The sequence below is a fragment of the Saccopteryx leptura genome, chromosome 3 (genome assembly GCF_036850995.1).
Source record: "Saccopteryx leptura isolate mSacLep1 chromosome 3, mSacLep1_pri_phased_curated, whole genome shotgun sequence".
In the NCBI taxonomy this organism is placed as follows: domain Eukaryota; kingdom Metazoa; phylum Chordata; class Mammalia; order Chiroptera; family Emballonuridae; genus Saccopteryx; species Saccopteryx leptura.
In genome coordinates this window covers 32,761,960-32,785,027 of record NC_089505.1, presented here as the reverse complement: position 1 = coordinate 32,785,027, position 23,068 = coordinate 32,761,960, and the positions used below count along the sequence as shown (strand labels likewise).

Sequence of the window (23,068 nt, the reverse complement as noted above, 5' to 3'; positions counted from 1 at the left end):
GATTCCACTTTTAATGCATCTGGCTGAAGTGACTGTGTGACATCCAGGTGGAAAATCCAGATGGTTGGAGATACATGTCCAAACCACAGAGTTTGGGTTTCCATGATAAGATTTGGAACGACTTCATCAATGTTATTTGGAGCTATGGAAGTGGATGACACACCAGGCAAACAGAGGGGAAAATGCTCACAATTCCAAGAGAGGGAGCGCTAAGAACCTATAAAGGAGGCTGGGAAGGTCTGGTTTAAGAGAAAAAAAACAGAAAACCAAAATAATACTGCCAAGAACAGGCATGGCCAATATACGGCCCGCGGGCGGGATCTGGCCCACGTAATGAGTTTATGTGGCCCGCGATAAAATTTTTAATATTCTCCACACAACGCACTGTGGAAATAAGTGGTACTTTTAAATCGTTATACATAAACTACAATATCTTCAGTAGTCTTCAGCTCAACTTTTATTTGTGAACAAACTTTTTCTTTAATGAATCTAAATAAAAGTACAACAAGATCAAGACTGAATGATTTACATTTAGAGGCTGTGTTAAGAATAGCTACTACAAGTATAGAACCAGATATTAAAAAAATAATAGGCAATGCAAAGCGCCTCAACGCATCACATTAGTTTTTTTGTTAATTTGTTGTACTGAATTACTTACATTTATTCATAAACAAATTACATAATAATATTTTGTTTACTTAAACAAATTGTTTTTATATTTAACATTTTTTAATTTTAATATTTCGTCTGGCCCATGAAAAAAGTTTTCTTTCTAATCTGGCCCAGGAGCAAAAACTGTTGGCCATGCCTGGCCAAGAAGGTAAGAGTCAAGCCAGGAGGAGTAGACAACATGACAGCCAAGGGCAGACTGCTTCAGGCACCAATAAGATTTTAAAAGTGTCTTGAAAAGATTGCTTGGTTCTCAAAGAGCAACTTCACTGGATGGTGGCAGAAAAAGGCAACTGGCTACAAAAAATATTAAAGAGAGGAGTAAAGAGAAAGGTATAAATTAATCTTAAATTTAGCGACTAAGGAAAGGCTAGAGAAAAGGGAAGTGATAATAACTACAAGGTTGTGGGAACAAACTGAAGTTTGGAAGCTGTTTTGGTTGGTGCAGGCTTTTGGTAGAAGAGACATCGAGGGGAGAGTCTGAAGACACAAAGGAGAAAGAACAGAATGGACAGAAGGTAGTTCAGAAGAGATAGAAGAAAAAGGAGGGAAATCACAAGAGCAGGGTTTACTCTGGGACAGCAGGAGGAACAGCTCTACCTCCGAGGGAAGGAAGAAGAAAATGCACGTGGGCTGAGAGAAGAAGGCGTTTAAGGGAGGGAGAAAGAAGGGAGTGTATCTGAAGCCCTGTTCTCTGTCCCAAATAGTTTTAACTTTTCAAACTTTGTTTGGGATTCCCTAAATAATCTGTCTTCTTAGATGTCAACCTGACTAGTAAATCAGTATCTATTAAATTACTTAGAAGAAGATAACCAAATGAATGTCATCTTCATATCAGTATAGAGGCAGAAAAGAAGTTAAAAAATAACTCACTGAAATCGCAAGGTTTGAGGAGGGGTGATTTGTTTTAATCATGATGTGTGCCAAGAGCTTGGCTAAATGTATTTTACAAGATACAATAACTATAACTGCAATTTCTATTCTCAAACTGTGAAGCCTATGTCTCAATAAAACGCCAGTTTTAAAGGACAAGACCATGAAGACCACCGTCATCACCAGAACCCCATAAGAATATGTGAAAGATTATAAAACAGAACTCCTTTTATAGAGTTGAATCCTTGCCAGGGTGGGCCTCTAAGACATTCTGACAGTACACACAAATACTATCTCTGGAACGAAACCAAAAAGGCACAGCTGCAAGACATCTTCCACTGAGGTTGTAACTGACTCAATAGCTGTTCTTCCTTTGAGAAAGAGTCTATAAAAGCCAGAAGCAGAGCTATTATCCCCTTCAAACTGCTTAGTGGAACCACTTTCTCCTGATCCAAACTGTAGCTTTATTAAAAAGCGAAAATAGACAGCATAGCCAGTATAATAACTTCATAATAAATTTGCAAAAGAAAATGTACATAAAACTTGAAAAAAGTACCTATATATGGTTTTCATTAAGAAAAATTCCCAACTGAACCAAAACTATCCTGAAATACAAGGAGATACACATTTTTTAAATTACAAGCCATCAACATCATGAAACAGGAAATCTGGATTTGTCTCAGATTTTTTTTCCTCAAACCACTAAGGAGTAACAGGAACCAAAAATTTAGATAATTAGTATCAGTATTCTCAATACCAATATATTTTGGACATATGATAGCTGAATATTTATAACAGTTAAGAATAAAAAAGACATTTTTAAAGCAATTAGGAATATCTCCAACATAAGAAAAAGAATTCAGGTATCTAAATCAATGCTGTATTTGTGATGATTTCCCTGCTGTAGTTTTGACTACGTTACCATAGCAACATCAACAAATACTCTTATACAAATACTTTCACAGCCAAGATGAAAACCAATAACCACTTCTCTAGTTCATTTTAATTTGGCTTACAACAAAAAATTCGCCCTTCCTAACTTCATTCCAGAAACTGCAAAACCTAGGACTTAACTATATAACAGCTTAAGTGAACCACAACTATCAGTCTCAAATTCCTCAGAAGTTAATGTCTGCAGAAGGTATAATTCCATTACTTCTTTGATTAAGACACATTCTGAACAACAACAAAAAGACAATAGGGAAAGAATTACTAACAAATGACTTACTTGGAAAATTATCTAAATTCTAGAGAAAAAAAAACACTAAAATCTTTGTGCCAAAATATAAATAATTCAATATTTTAAAGCCAAAAAGATAAGCAAATTTCTCTGCATAAGTTTCTGACATGCTTTCAAAATCTCTTTTGTTGGTGCTATTGTTTTGAAGCAAAAATATTTTACCAACAGAAGTGAGATTGCTCATTTTGTGAGCAAGATCTCTGTTGAATGCTTTACAAACATCTTTACTTATGCCTCAAAACATATCTGCACAGCAAGTTCATTCTACACATGAATAGAATGAGGCTCAGAGAAATGAAGTAACTTTCTTTAGTAGGCATGGAACACAAAATAGCACAGTGGTTAACTGTCAGTCCAGAAGTTAGATAAACCTGAATTTGGACCTTAGCCTAGCCCCCTAACCCCTAAGTATGAGACAGATACCTGAGGTCTGAATCTAATTCTACTTTATTTGAAATATGTTCTTGACATTACACTTCAATGCACCTGTAACCTCCCAGTTATCCTTCACCAAACACCAAAAGGCAGCCTCTTGCTTACCTACACTTCACTGCACAGGGAGTCTATACATTAGGACTTAACTGTTTCTACCTCATACAATAAATTTTCTTGAAAATAATCTTTAGTAATACATAAGAAAAACTGTGAAATGCAACTGAAAGCTCTAGATCTTTCTATTTCTCAAATGTGCTGGTGTGCCAGCCCATGCTAAGGACCCCTGACCCAATTTAGCTTAACGCTTAAGAGGAACTAGTTTATAGCTATAGCTGCAAGTAGAAAATTCTTACAAGCCTCAGCAGTTAGGCTCAGATCTAATCTTGCTAACAGAGGCAGGATGCGTTCTTTGTGCTTCAGCCTTGCAGATATTGCAGGAAGGTGGCTTATTATCTTTAGAACAGTGTGTACTTTTTGCAAAGATATTGTACAAACGTGCTGAAACAACTGTAACCTTGCAGTTTTTGCCTTTAAATACCTCTCTCCTCCCGAGCTGTTCGCTCTTCATTGCTTCCCGGTCAGGGAACCAGTGGACAGACGCCGGCCGGCTAATAAAGGCTCTTCAAATTCCTAATCAACTTGGGCTTTGGTTCCGTTCCTCACGGGTTGTACCGCAACAACATATACATGTACATTAATAGATACCTAGCATTAATGTTAATGGCCACATTAACATGTGGTATTAATGATAATACCACATCATGCCTTTCTTCACAGAACTGAACCATTTGGGGAGAAGTGTAAAATTAAAAGTTAAGCCCTATAAACTTGTGAGTTAACTGTAAATGCATTTTTTTAAGTATATACTACAAACTCATATACCAGGTTTCCCAGACAGTTCTGACTTCAAATATGTTGTCCTGTCTCCTTAAGAAAACTCACACAATCCAGATCATACATAAATCGTTTTTAAGTAAAATAACAATCATCAGATTTAGAGTCTTGGGACTAAAAGCTACCTACAAGCTAAGATAATAAATAGACAAAAGTTGAAAAGACTGTGAGAAACTGTGGATTGTCGAGGGAAAAAGAGACAGGGACAGTCAAGCTAAGTGGAACAGTCCTTGGGCAGGGTGAAGCAGTGAGATACACAAGATGTTCTGGGAGATATTGGGGAGCAGGAAGTGGTGAGTCGGGCAGTGGGCTGACCACTATCACTGGATTAGTAATGTACAAAGATAAGTTACAGGTAATGCTGATATATGATGGCTGGAAAAATTGCTGATGACTTCGAAGACCAGGATAATGACTTTGGGTTAAAGAAGATAGGTGAGCTCGCCAAAAGATTTATTTTGTTAACAACTTTATTGAAATACTATACAAGTCACCTTAAGTATAGAATTCAAGGTTTTAAATATAGTCAGTTGTGCAACCACAAACAATTATAGAATATTTTCATCAACCCAAACCTCCCCAACATCTTTTTTTTTTTTTTTGTATTTTTCTGAAGCTGGAAACAGGGAGAGACAGTCAGACAGACTCCCGCATGCGCCCAACCAGGATCCACCCGGCACGCCCACCAGGGGGCGACGCTCTGCCCACCAGGGGATGATCTCTGCCCCTCCAGGGCATCGCTCTGTTGCGACCAGAGCCACTCTAGCACCTGGGGCAGAGGCCAAGGAGCCATCCCCAGCGCCCGGGCCATCTTTGCTCCAATGGAGCCTCGGCTGCGGGAGGGGAAGAGAGAGGCAGAGAGGAAGGAGAGGGGGAGGGGTGGAGAAGCAGATGGGCGCTTCTCCTGTGTGCCCTGGCCGGGAATCGAACCCAGGACTTCTGCACGCCAGGCCGACGCTCTACCACTGAGCCAACCAGCCAGGGCCCCCCCCCCAACATCTTAACTCATGCTATGATGCCTGATACCAAAGCCAAACAAAAACGTTAGAGAAAAGAAAACTACGGATCAGTATTGCTAATAAATATAGAGGCAAAAGTCGTCAACAAAACACTGGCAAGCCAAGTCCAGCAAAATATTAAAATCTTACACAATGACCAAACTGGAATTTATTCCAAGAATACAAGGATGATTCAACATATGAAATTTAATCAACATAATAAATTATAATAGGAGAAAAAAATACATGACCATCTCAATAGACAGAAAAGGCATTAAACAAAATCCAAAAACACTTTAATAAAAAATTCTCAACAATCTAGAAGTAGAGGGGAACCTTACTCAACGTGGTAAAGGGTATCAACAAAAACTCACTGCTAACATCATAAATTAGAGGTAAAACATTAAGTTTTCCTCCTAAGATCTGAAAAAAGGCAGAATATCCTCTCTCATCACTTTAAAAAAAATTATATTGAATTTATTGGGGTGACAATGGTAAATAAAATCATACAAGTTTCAGGTGTACAATTCTATAATACATCATTGTTTTATATTGCATTGTTCACCACCCCAAGTTTCCCTCCATCACCATCTATCCCCCCCATTCTCCTACACCTCTCCCCACCCCGTTCTCTCCTGCAATCCCCACACTGTTGTCTGCATCTGTAAGATTTTTTCTTTGCTTAATCCCTTCACCTTTTCCACCCAGCCCCCTAACTCCCATCCCCTCGGACAGCTGTCAGTCCAGTCTCTGCATCTATGAATCTGTTTCTCTTTTGTTTGTTTAGTTTATTTTGTTCATGACATTCCACATATAAGTGACATCATACGCATTTGTCTTTCTCTGATTGGCTTATTTCTCTTAGCATGATGTTCTCCAGGTCCATCCATGCTATTGAAAAAGGTAAAATTTTCTTCTTTTGTACATCTGAGAAGTATTCCATTGTATACATTTACCACAGCTTTTTTATCCATTCATCTACTGATGGACACTTGGGCTGATTCCAAATCTTGGCTATTGTAAATAACGCTACAATGAACATAGAGGTGCATATATTCTTTCAAATTCCTGTTTCAGGTTTCTTTGGATATACTCCCAGAAGTGAGTTTGCGGCATCATACGGCAGTTCCATTTTTAATTTCTTCAGGTAACTCCATACTGCCCTCCACAATGGTTGCACCAACTGCATTCCTACTCCTCACTTCTATTCAATCATGTACTTAAAGTTCCAGCCAGGGCAATTAGGCAAAAAATAAATATGTAGCATCCAGGAAGATGGAAGGGAAGAAAGAGTAAATGATCTCAATCTGTAGTTTACATGACCATATACAGGGGATGACAAAAGTAGGTTTACAGTTGTAGGTACACAAAATAGTTTATTCTTGTATTATTACTTATTCATTATTGTATTATATTCTATATGAAGAACTGTAAACCTACTTTTGCCCACCCCTGTATGTAAAAAAGCCAGGGGGGAAAAATCCTAATAAGGGAATTGAGTAGTTTAAGGATGTAAGATCAATATACAAACTCAGCTGTATTTCTATCTATATATAAGCAATACACAATACCAAAAGTAACTGCATTTAGCATCAAAAAGAATAAAATACAGAAATAAATAAATTTAACCAAGGAACAAGATCTGTACACTGAAAACTACAACCCATTGTTCACATAAATTGAAGAGGATCTAAATAAATCCATGTCCATGGATTTAAAAACTTAATATTAAGATGAGAATAATCCCCAAATTAATTGACATATTCAATGCAGTCCCTATCAAATGGCCAACTGCCATTTTTGCAGAAATCAAGAGGCTTATCCTAAAGTTCAGATATATACAGCCTGACCAGTGATGGTGCACTGAATACAGCATCAACCTGGAACACTAAAGTCCCTGGTTCAAAACCCTGAAGTTGAGCACGAGCTCATGCTTGAGTTAGGGGTCAACAGATCATCAACATGATCCCAAGGTCACTGGCTTGAGCCCAACGGTCTCTGGGCTTCAAGCCCAAGGTCGCTAGCTTGAATAAGGGGTCACTGGCTCAGCTTGAGGGCCCCATTCAAAGCATATATGAGAAGCAATCAAAGAAACAACTAAAGTAAAGCAATTATGAGTTTATACTTCTCATCTCTCTCTCCTCCCTCTCCCTCTCTTTCCTTCTTCCTGTCTCTCTTACACAAAATAAAAATGAATAAAATTTATACACATAAAATACATATTCAATTACAAGAGACCTCAGCCAAACTAATCCTGAAACACAAAAACAAAGTAGAAGGATTCACACTTTCTGGTATCAAAAACCTACTACAAAGCTAAGGTAATCAAAACAGTGTGGCATTGGCATAAGAATAAATATATAGATCAGTGGAATAAAATTGCAAGTCTAAAAATATACCCATAAATCTATAGACAACTGATGTTGTTAAACATACTAAGTCCATTCAAATAGTCTTTTATTCAATCACAGTTGACATTCAATATTATTTTACATTAGTTTCACACATACCGCATAGTGGTTACACAACTATATAATTTAGGAAGTGGCCTCATCCAATAATTCTAGTACCAGTCGGGCACCATACATAGTTATTATAATATTACTGACTACATTTCCTATGCTGCACTCTAGAGTGCATTCTTCTAGAGTTATAAATTTTGTAACTGTCAATTTGTATTTCTTAATCCCTTCATCTTTTCACCCAGCCCCCTAGTAACCCTGCTATCTGGCAACCCTCAGTATGTTCTCTGTATCTACTGAGTCTGTTTGTTTTGCTTCTTCACTTATTTTTTTTTTCTTTAGATTCCACACATAAGTGAAATCACATTGGCATTTGTCTTTCTCAGCCTGACTTATTTCATTTAGCATAATACCCTTTAGGTCCATCCATGTTGTCACAAATGGTAAGATTTCATTTTTTTATGGCCAAGTGATATTCCGTTGTATGTATGTACAGAAATAGAATACTATACATAGTCTTTGCAAATGGTACTGGGACAACTGAATATCAACATGCAAAAGAATTAATCAGAACTACCTCACACCATATATAAATTTAACTAAAAATGGATCAAAGACCTAAAATGTAGGAGCTAAAATAATAAAACTTTTTGAAGGAAAGAGGTGTAAACCTTCATGACTGGATTTGGCAACAAAATTCTTAAATGTGGCACTTAAAACAAAAGCAACAAAAGAAAAAAAATAGATTGAAATAGATGAATTGGACTTCATCATAATTTAAAACATTTATGAGTCAAAGGACATTACCAAGAAAATGAAAAGATAATCTACAGAATGGGAGAGAGTATTTGTAAACCAGTAAAGGTATCTAGTCTGCAGAATATAAAAAACACAAAACTGCCCCACCAGTGGTGGCGCAGTGGATAGTGTCAACCAGGTTGAAAACCCTGAGGTTGCCAGCTTGAGTACAAGCTGACCAGCTTGAGTAGAAGGTCACCAGGTCAAGTGTAGGATCAATGAAATGATCTCATGGTCGCTGGCTTGAGTCCAAAGGTTGTTGGCTTGAAGCCCAAGGTCTATGGTTTGAGCAAGGGGTCACTGGCCCAGCTTGAGCCTCCTGGTCAAGGCACATAAGAGGAACAATCAATGAACAACTAAAGTGATGCAACTACAAGTTGATGCTTCTCATCTATCTCCCTTCCTCCCTTCCTTCTTTCCTTTCTCTCTCTCTCTTGCTCACTCGCTCTCCCTCCCCCTCCTTTCCCTGTAAAATCAGTAAAATAAACATTAAAAACAAAACAGAAAAACACAACTAAACAACAAAATGACAAACAACCCAATTAAAAAATAGGCAAAGGACTTTAATAAACATTTCTCCAAAGAAGATATACAAATCGCCAGTCATCACAGGAAATGATATTCAACCTCATTATTAGCATGGTGACTACAGTTAATACTACTGCATTGCATACTTGAAATTTGCTAAGAGAATAGATCTTAAGTATTCTAATCAAAAGAAATAAAAAGGAAAAATACATAAGGTGATGGATTTGTTACCCTCGTTGTGGAAATCATTTCACAATAGATGTATATATCAAACCATCATGTTGACTTTTTAACTATATTACAATATTGTCAATTATATCATTAAATTGGGGAACAAAATTAGGCTCATGTGGAAGCAGCAGTAATGATAACATATAAGGGACTGATATTAAATAAATTTCAGAGGAATATTCCATAGAAGTTGATGTCTAAATAGATAGCAGATGAAGAAGAGGCATAACTAAAAAATAATGCCAAGGCTGCAAACCCAGACTAGGAGAGTCTGCAAGATTTTGTAACTTTCAGGTATACGTACTGAGTTTGAAGTGATGATGAGCTATCTTTAGAGAGGTTTATAGAAATCAAAGCTCGAGGTGATAACTTGGGAGTTACCCTAGAAGTTAGAACGTCCCTAATACTAGCATTTACTACTATTTATTATTCATCTTTCACCTTATTTCCCAAAAGTTACTATTGTTGAAAGTTTTGGAAATACAGTAATAGAGAAAAGACATCTTAAAAGCCAGGATTTCCTTAAAAAATAAAAAAGACTATTTGACTGGCAGGGCACCCAAAGGTGCTCTAACTAGGTAACAGCTGCTAACAAGAACCGAGTTCAAGGTACTGTAAAAACTAAACTTGGTAGAAGGAATCTATCTGCTTAAATAGGTACAGAGTATCCTGCATGTGTTTAATGAGAAAATATTCAGAAGAATGTCTCACTATTGGCCTAATAATCCATCAAAGAACAGTGGCTACAAACTAGCTCAGCAGGGCAAGCTAAGCACTAAGAAAGAAGAGGAAGCTCAGTATCAGATCATTCAGTAACTATCTGTTCACTCATCAAATAATTATTGAAAGCCCATTAAGTGCTAGACAATTGTGAAGAGGGATGTGGTAACTGCCCTTGTGGAACTGGTAACCAGATAGGGGAGAAAGAGTCAACTGGGGAAGGAAGAAGTTGTTAAGAAAGCACAGGGTAGGTGATCTAACAGCGAGGAGGGGGCCCAGTGGAGGGGGCCCAGTGGAAGGAAGAACTGCAGCAGAAGGCAACCCTGAGGAAGTTACATCTAAATTGAGGCCTGAGAGTAGAATACACCTGGCAACACGCACAAAAGTCTACAAGAGAGAGAACACCTGAGAGGTGAGCAGGGAAGTTCAATTAGTAAGTTAAAATCTAGAACAGCAAGAATCTTATAATGAAATTCACATTAAAATGTTTGGGCCTCTTCTGAAAAGCAATTCAGTGCCATGACCAGATTTTAATCATAAAACTATAAACTTCAAAACTACTACTTTGACTACAATATGAGGAACAGATTAAAGAAAAACTAGAAAAAGGCAGAAAACCCAAACAGAACATGTGATTTTATCCAGACAAAAAATCATAGATGTATAATGTTTAAAACAAAGTCATATAAAACATTAACAAATGGGAGGTCACCATCTCTGCTCCATCTCCCTCAAATAGCATTCTGCCTTTATAATTTTAATTTTCAAAGTACCATGACTGACTGACCATGGAATGGGCAGAGCTACTAGAGAAAAAATAGATCCATAAACAAAAGAGACTCAAGTTGGAACTGAGATAGTTGGTATGTATTTTGGGAGAGAAGATTAAAGGAAGAGTCTGAGGGCTGATGAGAAAGAATCAGAAAAATTCATGAATTAATGAAGAGTATCTTTTATATTTTACTGTTATAATGAAACGTCTTGTTTTGATTTTTTAAGACACCAGAGTAAAACCATAAATAGTCTGTCAATTCTTTGTCTATGTTGGGGCTTGTATTTCTTTAGCTATCAAAGTGAAAACTGAACCATGAGAGAGCTCAGCTTTAGGCAGTTTATAGTATCTTAATATGGAAGGTATCAGTGAAATAAAGTGCATAAATTCAAGAAATAATAAGTCAGTAGAATGGGAGGAATTCAGTGATACATGGGAGTTAAGGAAGAGAGGGAAAAAGAAAAAGAAAAAAAAGGGTACTTTCTCAAAGATAAAAGGCAATTATTTGTATAGCAAAGCTATTCAGTGAAATGGTTAACAAATAAGGAGAGTAGGAGGTTTGGAGGTAAGTTAATGAGCTCAATTTAGATTGAATAACAACAACAAAAACAAAAAGGAATAACAAGTAAATCAATATTGAAGATAAAATGAAATCAAACAAAAACAACCAATCCAGATGAAGACAGAAAAAGAAGAAAAAGAAACAACATATGGGACAAATAGAAAACAAATAGCAAAATGGTATGCAACCACAATAATTAGATTAAGTGTAAATGGTCTAAATGTACCTATTAAAAGACAAGAGATTTTTAGGTTGAGTAAAAAAGCAAGAGCCAATTCTCTGTTGTATACAAAAAAGCTACTTTGACTATAAGGCCTGGGAACATAAAAGTGGTATGAAGAAGCAAATTGTGATGTACATAATAAATAAATTGGGACAGCAAAGCAAAGAGATGGCTTCAGACAGCAGAAATGAGGTATTTGTTTAGTGCAAGAGTAAAGAGGCCAAGTCTAGAAAAATAACTCATAATATTACAAATAAGTGTGGTCAATGTACTACATTTAGGGGCATACAAATAAATGTTCCAAAGGTGCTTACAACCTACCTATACAAGTAAATTTTAGTTACTAAACTGTACTGTCTTAGTTTAAAGACCATGACTTGGTAATACCAATGGCTTTAAACCTAAAATATGTCAATTTTATGCTGTAGTATTTCTTTCTTTATTTCTACTTTCTCCTTCTACCAGGCTAATATCATGCACCTCCACGGCTTTGTCCTTTTCTTCTCCACACTAAAGAAACCAGGACAGTAGCCAGAGAAAAGGCAGAAAACTTAAGAAATCTGTGTGTTATAACAAGTATGCATTTGCAGGGCCTTTACAGTTTACAAAGCCTTTACCTCTTCCTATCTGCATTCAACTTTAATAAATTTAAGCTGGACCCGGGTTCGATTCCCGGCCAGGGCACACAGGAGAAGCGCCCATTTGCTTCTCCACCCCTCCGCCGCGCTTTCCTCTCTGTCTCTCTCTTCCCCTCCCGCAGCCAAGGCTCCATTGGAGAAAAGATGGCCCGGGCGCTGGGGATGGCTCCTCGGCCTCTGCCCCAGGCGCTAGAGTGGCTCTGGTCGCAATATGGCGACGCCCAGGATGGGCAGAGCATCGCCCCCTGGTGGGCAGAGTGCCGCCCCATGGTGGGCGTGCCGGGTGGATCCCGGTCGGGCGCATGCGGGAGTCTGTCTGTCTCTCCCTGTTTCCAGCTTCAGAAAAATGAAAAAAAAAAAATAAATAAATAAAATAAAATAAATTTAAGCTAAGAGGCTTTCAATGTATCAAATTCGTTGCATATAATAAAAAGATCTTATTAAATATCTGTATATTCTTTTGCTTGCCTTCATAAATCTAATGCTAATATTTTTGTTTCTTGACACCCAAAATGCCCCCATTCTTTAAAATAGCAATTTCCAATGTCATTTGAACTTCACCACATAAATACTTCTTCACCACTTTTTATGGTTTGAAATTATGGCCAAAAAGGCTCACTGAACATTTTGAGGCATTCTGTGACTACTAGGGAAGGTGGGAACAATATAAAGATTTGTGATGCTTAACATACCCCTTTTGTTTTATTCTTCTTTATAAAGGGATACCTAATCTTTGCAAAATAAAAGCATAAAAAAATTACTGCAAGCTTTTATTTTGAGAAGACTGTGAAAAGTTCACATCCATGGTTATAATTTATTTCTCTTGGATCTAAACATACATCCACCCATTGGCTTCAGAAAAGTACTTGGACAAAAACCCTAGGACAGTGATACTTCCTGGAAATTTCAATTTAAAAAAAAAAAAAGAAGTATCCTTTTCATGAAGAAACAACCACTGATAACAAATATTCCTTTGAATTAATACCAGTTTATAAAAATCTGTTCCTACACAAAAGATTCATTCTTCAACAAATATTTCTTAAGCAACTATTTAGGTGATTTACCAAAGGGTTCCCCTTCTCACACACTTGATACATGGTAATATTCCACTAAATATTAAGCAAAATTACTCATTAAGAAAAATTTATTTATCAGCTTGGCAGGGGAATTCCCAGTCCCCAGAATGCCTCTGTCTGCTATTCACTGGCTGCCTCTCCAAACAATCAGATCCCTAAGGGTAAAGACTGCAGCCTTACCTCCATATCCCCACAGCCTAATGGAATGTTTGGCAAATAGTAATGCAGTCAAAAAGAACATTTGATGATAATGAATAATTGTATCAGATTCGTTGACTAGGATATAGCTACAAACCACAGCCCAGTAACACACACACACACACACAAAATAGCACAGGTACGACTCCCAAACCTTCTCTCCCCGCGCAGGCTCACTTTGTTGTCCTTCCTCTATATGTATTTCTACTGCTAACATGACCATTTCTGAATTCTTGCTATCCGTCTGCCACGCTGAACTCAGCAGCAGCTCAGTCTGCTTACTCACAGTGAATCCTCAGTCTGGCACACAGCAAGAGTGGGCACAAATTTACCTAATAAAGAGCAGCAAACACCAAAGACAGCTTTCCTTTAATCCATGTTCTCAAACGTCATACTATTATTCTGTAGTAAACACAATGTACTTAAGTGGTAACAGGAAGATGTACTGTTACATTTAAATTAAATAAATATCTGATCCTAGTCACCTTTATAATAAACACCATCAAAAAAAGGAAAAATCATAGCACCAGATATTACTACACAGAGAAATACAAGAGCATTACTGGAGTTGGAAGTCACCCAGAAGTTATAAATATTAAAAAAACAAGGCTTCCTGAAGCAGGCCCCTCAGACACTAAAAACACCAGACTAGCTCTCCAGGCAATCAGGTAAGAAAGTTTGTTGTGTAATATTTCTAAAACATCAATATTTGTAATTATGTCCCTTCCTTCAATATAGTAGATAGATAGATAGATAGATAGATAGATAGATAGATAGATAGATAGATAGATAGATAGATAGATAGATAGATGATAGATAGCAATAATCATTTTTTAAAGGCTTCCAGTGGCTCTGCAGGGCCTCCAGGAGGAAGCGCGAACGCCTCAGTGTAACCCCGTGCTCAGCTCAGCACGGCTGGCTCCAGTCCAGAGTCACAGCCTGTCTTCTGCTTTCCAATCCCCCCTCACACCCAGAACTCCGGACACATCAGCCCCTCAACACGGAATGAATCTTCCTGCTTCCCTGTCCTTATTAATGCTGACTCTCCCCTGTCTAGACCATCCACTTCCCATGTCTACTTTTGGGGTGAAAAATCCAACTCAAGATGTGCAGGTATAAGGTTAAAAATAAGCAGTTTATTTCCAAACTTAGCAATAGCTCTCTCACCGATTTTTAAGCCATAAGATACCCAGAATCAAACGTAGGATGGAGGGAAGCTCAATTAACTTGTTTGTGAGTTTACAGTGCACACAAACATTCACAAATCACAGGCTGTGAGAGAGAAGTCTGGTAGATGGCAATTCAACCCAGCAGGGAGTCCTCACCGCTGCAGCAACACCCACTGGCAGAGAAAGCAGGATACCAAGAATGGGAAAGTCAAACTAAAATGGGCTAAGAGTAATGCAGCCCCTTCTCTGAGATGACCCTGAGATAGACATGTGGGTGAAGGCTATTCCCCCGATGGACAGAACAGGGCAGGAAGATCTGATCAGGAATCTCACTTCAAAACCGAGCTATCTCCAGAACAGTCACTGCCTTCACGTACCTAATCATCTACCCCACAGATCACACAACTGACGACCTACAGAATGTGATTCACAGCTCTGCAATGGACAGGACAGGGCAGAGCACTGTCCCGGGGGGAACCACTGCCTCTGGATGCAGTCAGTCACCAGGACTTTGGACGGTCTGCCCTTGGTGAGGAAAAGGACTCTACCTGCAATTGAACCTATAAAAACTGAACTATGACACACTAGGACCTATGACCACATGAACTAAGAGGATTCATACACATTGATATATTTTCCTTAAATGTATAGAAATGTACAGGTACATACATATATTTTAGACAAAACGTGGGAAAAGTAGCATTCATATAAACCAACTTAGCTGCCACAACTAGTTTTCCCTTTGTTACCCTCTGTGACCTTTTCTTCCCCCCATAGTCAACGCCAGTCTAATGATTTTCACTAGTTCTACTCAGGCAGTTTGGGTCCCACCATAATTTAGAACTATAGCATGTTCTTCTTCTCAATCCTTTATTACATCCTCCTATTATTCCCTATAAACTCCATTGTAACCATACTGAACGTCTGAATTCAATAAATACTGAATGAACCAACAGAATAGCATAGTTAAAACAAAATAAGGAAATTTGGTTTTGCCATCTTATTATCTATATATCAAAAGTAAATATTCTTCCCGTTGGACCCCACTGTAATGAGGACAGGGTCTGAGGTACTCTTCGCTTCTGAAGGAGTGGTCCTGGTGTCCACCAATCCCCTTGGGAGAGCTCCCTCCCGCCTAGACCCCTAATTATATAGGAATATCCACATAAAGATGACAGTCTATTTCTGCCATGGGGTTTATTGTAACAGGATCTGTCCTGTACCAATTGTATATTTATCTTTAAAAGAAACAGATGGAATGGCATGACACGGGGCTTGGTATCATTATATAAAACAAGTCCAGCTGATGGCTAGACATATACTAACACTGTAGTCCCTGTGTACCTCTGCCCCAGATGACAGGAGTTGAGCTCCAGCAGAATCGGCTCTTGTTGGAAATCAGTGAGCCAGCTGTCCAGGACAAGCCAGGGCTTATGTGATAAGATCTTTACTTGTTTCAGAGGCTTCTTAACAGTTCTCATATAGACTTGCTATGCTTTTATGATCCTGGAAAACATCCAAAATGATTAGCCTATCCCTTTCTGACACTTATATCTGTAAGCAATAAATGTACACACTTTCCACTAATTGAGAACTTTTAAGTGAGTCCTAATGAATGAATGCTCTGTGGATGAATATTTCCAAAATTAAGCACTACCATCTTAATTCTTTGTGGAAACACGCTCACCATATCACGCCAAGGAAAAATAAGCGGGTTTAAAAGGATAATGCTGTAGTTTTAAACCATGTGTACAGAATTAACAGATAAAATACTAGAAATGTGTAGCCAAAATGGTAACAGTGGTTGCTCCTGAATGTGGACAACAAAAAATGTTGCTTTATTTGTATTACTCTGTTATCAACTTTTCTTCACTGAACATGTTATTATTGTAATTAAGAAAAAAATGTTAAAGTCCATTAAAGCAAAAAATATGAAGTTTTCTCCCTTTATTTCTATATTCCTGCTTAACAGTTTTAAATGCAATACAAAAGAGTACAACTAAGTACCCAGGCAAAGTAATAATAAACTGGTATTGTGTCATGTGATAAAGATTTACCTAAAACACAGAGGAACATTCATACTATTCCTCTCTTTGAACTTCGCGCTATATGCAAAAAATTACTGGACTTAAGAAGCACATGCTCTCAGCCACTGTTAGTTACATCAGAGGACTTTTTTTTTTAAGTTAGATTTTCACTAGATATAAAAGAAAGAGAGGAATTTCCTGGATTTTATCAAGGCAATTTCCCAACAGATTTTTACCCCTACTTCTCCTCGTAATACAAGGATTAAAGCCACTTAGCAAATTAGAGTGTATACTCGCCACTTAAAATGCTATTAAGAACATGTAAATTAGATCTTTAAAAAGCAATACACATCAACAACAGGCTTAGAGTTCTTGTTCAGAAGAAGTTGTTTTAACAGTTTCCTAAGAGGTGAGTCAAAAAGCACCAAACATCTGAGGGCACATCTAAGTGCAGACAGGATCTACTTTCAGACCACACAGGACTACAGAGAGACAGAGGACACAGCTCTACATTCTATCGAGAAAGAGCCTTCTTTTTGTTTTGTGATCATATGACAAGTATCACTGTCAAGTTTTCACGACAACTTCATTAAAATACCAAGCCATATATACGCACAATTTAACACAGTACAAGGAGGGCAGGGACATATTTTTCAGAACTGCAAAATGGCATCTGTAGAATGTCTCAAAGGAATGACAAAGGCACTTCTTTAGCCCTAACAAAGAGAACAATGTTCCCACTAAGACACTACAGGACTACTGCATTTCAATGGAGGGAGGGAGGGAGGAGTGGAGAAAGCAGTAAAAATTAACACAAAACAGAACTCAATGTGTAAAATGACAGTCTGTAGGGGAAAACTAAAGAAACTATCGAGGACACAAGTCTCACTCATTCTAGTACATAAAATTAAAAGTGCTTAATATTTTTAAAATTGTGTCATTCAAATATTAACTTTAAAAAGAAAAATTGTAACTAAAAAATTCAAAAATTACTTATTAATTAAATCAATTAAGTTTTTTAGATTCATAAAAACTGTGCTTCTATAGTTCATTTTGTTTAAAATAGAGCCTGCCAACAACCTATGGCAGCATTATGCTAGCAATCTACACATTATCATTTCATTTAATTTCGCAATACCACAATAGATCAGATGTATTATCAATGCCTCCATTTTACAGATGAGGAAACCGAGGCTTACTGTTACAACTTTCTGTCAGACTGATCTAAGTTTCAATTCCAACTCTTGCACTCACTAGCTATGACCCTTTGACTTTTTTCCCAAGATACTTTTACTTTGAATTTCAAGACTATCAACATCAAATAATGTTCACAAGAATCAGACAAGCTATTGCCAAAAACAGAGAAAGAACTATTCTAAAATAGTATATTAAATGGAAATAGAGGCTTAATAAATTGTGAGCAGAGGGAAAATTGAGGTATACTTACTTTTAATCAAATAACATTTTCAAAATACTGTTCAGACAAAACTTTTAAAATGTCTGCAAAAAGAGAGAGAGAGAGAAAGAGAGAGAGAGAGGAATGTGATGAGCCAAGGTTAATTATAAAAGAAATATCTGAATATATTGGATAGAGCAAGATCATAATCAGAACATTAAGCTGACTATTCCTCACTTTTTATCTGAAGTGTATGTACTTAGTTCTCTTCAGTGGACAGTACCTAAAAAAACAATTTGATGACTTTTATACTATAAGAAGAAAAAGACTTCAGTTTCAATTACAAATAGGAGATTCTGAATGAAGTAAGTAAAACCAGTAAATAAGTTATCAACAGGTAAATTTTCCTCATAACTATTTGTTTCACATAGATTGTTAATCCGACTTTGACTAGCCACCCAATTAATTTTTCTAAACTCCAGTTCGGATCATATCATTCATCTGTTTGGAAAACCTCAGCAAATGCAGAAAGTAAACCCATTTTTTTCTTTTTCTTTACTTTTTAAATTTTTATTTATTGATTTTAGCAAGAAAGGAAAAGAGAGAGGGAAGGAGAGAAAGAAAGAGAGAGAGAGAGCGCAGGCCTGACTGGGGATCAATTTTCCACCCAAAATGCAGAGTCTTCACGGCTCTGGCCAGACACTCCTAGGCTCAGTACTGTCCATGGTGGATTCTACGTTAAGGGGTGAAAAAGCCACTCCAGTCTCCAGGCTCAAGCCTGCAGTCTCTCCTCAAAGTCAGCCAGAGGAGGAGTGTATAGCCGGTAGCCAGGGCTACCATCACAGCAGCCTGGCCCATGCAGGTTCACATTGGATTCGGACAGTCAGTAAAGAAACAACGGAGCCAAAAACTGATGGGCCATTACCTTTAATCCTAGCTTGCACCCGGTGGGCAAAAACACACACTGGGCTCCAAAACCCACTCAATTCAGTGCTCACAAAGCTACTGACTTATCCGAGTTTCCTAGAATCAAAGGTTTCTAGTTCACCAGACTTATTCACCTCTGTTCCCCATCTTCTTCCTTCTCTCTGCACAAATTCTGCACAAACTGGCTTCTCACTCAGCATTCCATCATCTTGGCTGCTTCTCCTGGCCTCCTCCACATGGCCTCTCTCTGCTCTCCTCTCTGCTCTCTCCTCTCTAATGCTAATCTCAGGAACTAAGAGAGCAAGCTCCCGTTCTGCCCCCATTAGAAATCAAAACCTTTAATCCAATATACAAAATAAGAAAGTCTCTGATACAAAGTCACTTATCTGAGGCATAATTGGATTGTACCACCCCACATCAAAAAGGGTGGGAAAGGCTTAGTCCTAAAACCAAGCCCCAGACTACAAGGATCCTGCCTGCCCACAGCCCGCCCCCAACACACATTAATATCACCTGGGTGACAGGCTTCCATGTGGGCAGCACCATCGTTAACAAAGTGAGCATAATGTATTTTATCTGCCCAACAAGTAGCATGCCCATCATCACCACAACCCTCAGACAGAATATAGCCACATGCTACAACTTGCCCAGTCCTAGCTCTATCCAACCCTGTCCTCCTCCAGACCACACAGCACTCCCTATGTCTCTTCTGGAGCTCTGCACTCTTCTACAGGACAGGCCCTTGGTTTCTGGCTCACCCACCCTACTAAACAAGTCTGTCTCACTCAACTCCGTAGCCTCAACAGCCCAAAACACACACCTGTGCACAAAGTTATGCTCAGTATACTTGGGTAGAAAGAAATGAGGTTATAAGAAAATGCCTTTAAAAAACGAAACTCAATTGGCTCAGTGGCAGAGCATTGGCCTGGCCTATAGAAGTCCCGGATTCGATTCATGGCCAGGGCACACAGGAGAAGCAACCATCTGCTACTCCACCATTCCCCTTCTCCTTTCTCTCTATCTTTCTATTCTACTTCCGCAGCCAAGGCTCCACTGGAGCAAAGTTTGCCCGGGCGCTGAGGATGACTTCATGGCCTCCGTCTCAGGTGCTAGAATGGCTCCGGTTACAACACAACAGCGGCTGGATGGGCAGAACATCGCCCCCTGGTGGGCATGCCATGTGGATCCTGGTCAGGCACATGCGGGAGTCTGTCTCTCTGCCTCCTTGCTTCTCAATTAAGAAAAATACAAAAAATAAAAAGAAACTCAATACATCTATCTTTTGCAAACAATTACAGGCATCATAATCTCATTTTTCCATTATGCAAGATAATCACCTTAATGATTCAATAAAGTAAGCCTAATATTAAATTAAATAGTCCTCTAATGGAACAAATATTCTTTTGGCACATTTATAATGAGAACTCTGATGCCATCTTCTAAGATTCATATTTTTAAAAATGGGAGGGGTGTGGGATTTACTATCATCACCCTATATGGTTGGTTCTCATGGGTGAAGACTCATCTAAAGGAACATTAACTTCAAAAATGTATTAAATTCTAAGAAAAGTGAGAAGAAAATAGAAATGGCTCTGAAATAATTCCCACAATGTGTTGTAGTCTTCCTGAATCATATCATTTTAGACCTCAGAGGGCTCCAAAAAAATAATTTAGCTCATCCTTTATATATATTACAGACACTAGAGGCTCCCTAAGAAATTGTGAACTAAGAGACTGAGGGATCATTTTTTAAGAATATCTGCCATGTATTTCTCCTTTGCATTAATGTTTTAATTCAACCAAGTGATGAACTCATGTTTCTAAATGAAGTTTCCTTCAGAATTTGCTCAAATAAAGCTCCTTTTGAGAAACACCCTTCCTCTTGCTGCCTTCTTTTCCCAACACAGCTCACTCTGCCACTCTGATTCCCAATGGCGGAAAACAGGAGGAAAATGTAGAATAGTGGCTGTTCTCACTTTGTGCACAGACTTATCACACGAGGGTACAGCGGACCTTCTTCCTTTCCCCACTCTGGTCCGGGGCAGACACCGCAGCACAAAGCAGGGCGAGGAATAGCGCCTCCAGGAACACAGGAGTATGGCTGTCAGCAGGGAGGCCTAGCTAGACAAAGGGCCACTATTCTCGTTTCCTGGAACATCCAATATAATTCAGTAAGAGTTCCACAGGACTTTTAGGAGTATCTATCTAAATACAATATAAGCTTGTCTTCCAGGAAACCTGGCCAACACAAATATACCAGAAACCCAATTCTGGACCATATAAGCTCTACAGCTGGTTCCACACCAGCCCTTGCCTTCGACTTACTTGTGCAGCATAATAGCACCCCGTGAGACAGAATTCATTACTCTTCATTTTCTTCAAGACAATGAAATTGCAAATAACATAAAAACCACTATCTTCATGCAGTCAATACAGAGCATCCAAAGAAAAACGCCAACTCACATTTGCCAGCAGCAAAGTCACTGAGTAATCACAGATCTCAGAGCTCCCAGGTGTGGTCCAGGTCTATGATCAGGGACGGCTACCACCTAGCTCACTGGCACTGAAAAACCCAAGGACGCCTGGATTAGGATAAACTCCTTAAGCAGCCATGCTGACACAATTCAGTTCCTATCGCTTATGTCAGAGCCGACCCAGCCCTGGATCAGGAAATAATGCGACTGATACTAGAACCCAACCGCAAACACAAATGTCGTAAGGAAATTGAGTTCCTTTTCCAATCCTAAAACAAATTCCCAAATTAATTTACTCTCTTCTCCGAACCAAACAAAAACAAGTGAAAGATGCTTACAAACAGCCTAGAGAATATGCAGATACAATATTATTTAAATAAAATTAATTTTAAAAAGATTTGTGAGAAATGAGACCACACTCTAGCAACACACAAAACTTCCTGCACAAAGTCCAACACACCTATGCACTTCGATTTAAGAGAACAAAGCATACGTGCGTGCCCACACACAGACCACACACGTGGCCCATGGGGGGGGGGGTGACCACCTTCCTGTGAAGCCCCTTTTGTATTGCATCTTCCATGTCCTGACACCTTCCCACAGTGAGCAAGGGGAGGAGAAGAGGATTCCCAGGCCTGTTCCAAAGAAAGCAGCTTATACAATAGATAAGGTAGAAGGAAAAAAGTCAAGCAGCTGATCAGAAAGGAGATTCTTTACATCATACTTAACAAATGTCCTGGGACAACACTAGAGAACAAATTAAATACAGCATTATAAAAAAAGAGCACTGCCAGGAAAAAAAAAAATTTTTTTTTAATCTATTTCTTGCCACTTTAGTCACTCAAACTATTTCCGTCATATTTCTCCAACACTCAAGCTGTCATCTCTAGTGGAGTTCCCCCACCCACCCCAATGATGTGAAAAACTGGAGAGGAACCAAAAGCATAATCAACTTTGCCAAATGACATTCAGATTTGGTCTCCACCCTAGCATTTGGCTACTTATCCTTATTTGTTGATGGCTTATTCATTCTTTCTCCCTTTCCTCTCCCCTACCTACAAATAAATACTATTATTTCCTTTCTTTGCCATTCCTAACTTTTCAGATTTCCAACACTAAATTTCTTCATTCCTTCCATTCCACCTTCAATTCTTCCCTCAAGTTACGGAAAGCCAAGAAATGGACAGAACTGCAAATCTTCAAGACGCATAATTTTTTTTTTCCTGAACTTGGAAGTGGGGAGGCAGAGAGACAAACTCCCACATTCGCCTGACGGGATCCCCCCAGCATGCCCACCAGGGGACAATGCTCTGCCCATCTGGGGCGTTGCTCCGTTACAACCAAAGCCATTCTAGTGCCTGAGGCAGAGGCCATGGAGCAGTCCTCAGTGCCCAGGCCAACTTTGCTCCAATGGAGCCTTGGCTGCGGGAGGGGAAGAGAGAGACAGAGAGAAAAGAAGGGGGGTGGGGGGGAGAAGCAGATGGGCACTTCTCCTGTGTGTCCTGACTGGGCATTGTACATGGGACATCCACACACCGGGCCAACGCTCTACCTCTGAGCTAGCCAGCCAGGGCACGATGCATAATTTAATACATAGTTTTCTTCTGGAAAGATTTTTCCAAGAAAAGCAGAAACTGAGGATTCTCCATCACCTGTTTTTCAAATGTCCCTCCCGCTTCACCAAAGTCACTTCAGCTATTTTATACAGTTTCTTCCAGATTGACTAAGGTCAAACAGAGGTGTGACGGTGAGTCTGAG

At 38.7% G+C, this 23,068-nt stretch overlaps 1 protein-coding gene across 18 annotated transcripts in view; it reads right to left on the bottom strand.

Annotated features, from left to right (window-relative positions):
* Positions 1 to 23,068, bottom strand: part of EPB41L2 (erythrocyte membrane protein band 4.1 like 2) — a 227,831-nt gene that overhangs the window by 144,759 nt on the left and 60,004 nt on the right. The window contains exon 2 of one of the 18 annotated variants that reach the window (XM_066373222.1): positions 21,300 to 21,399. The exons of 16 other annotated variants lie outside the window; for them this stretch is intronic. The gene's annotated coding sequence lies outside the window, so the exon portion shown is untranslated. Of the gene's footprint in view, positions 1 to 21,161; positions 21,182 to 21,299; positions 21,400 to 23,068 lie in introns of those variants that run through there. One more of the 18 variants, XM_066373226.1, reaches the window with a different exon arrangement.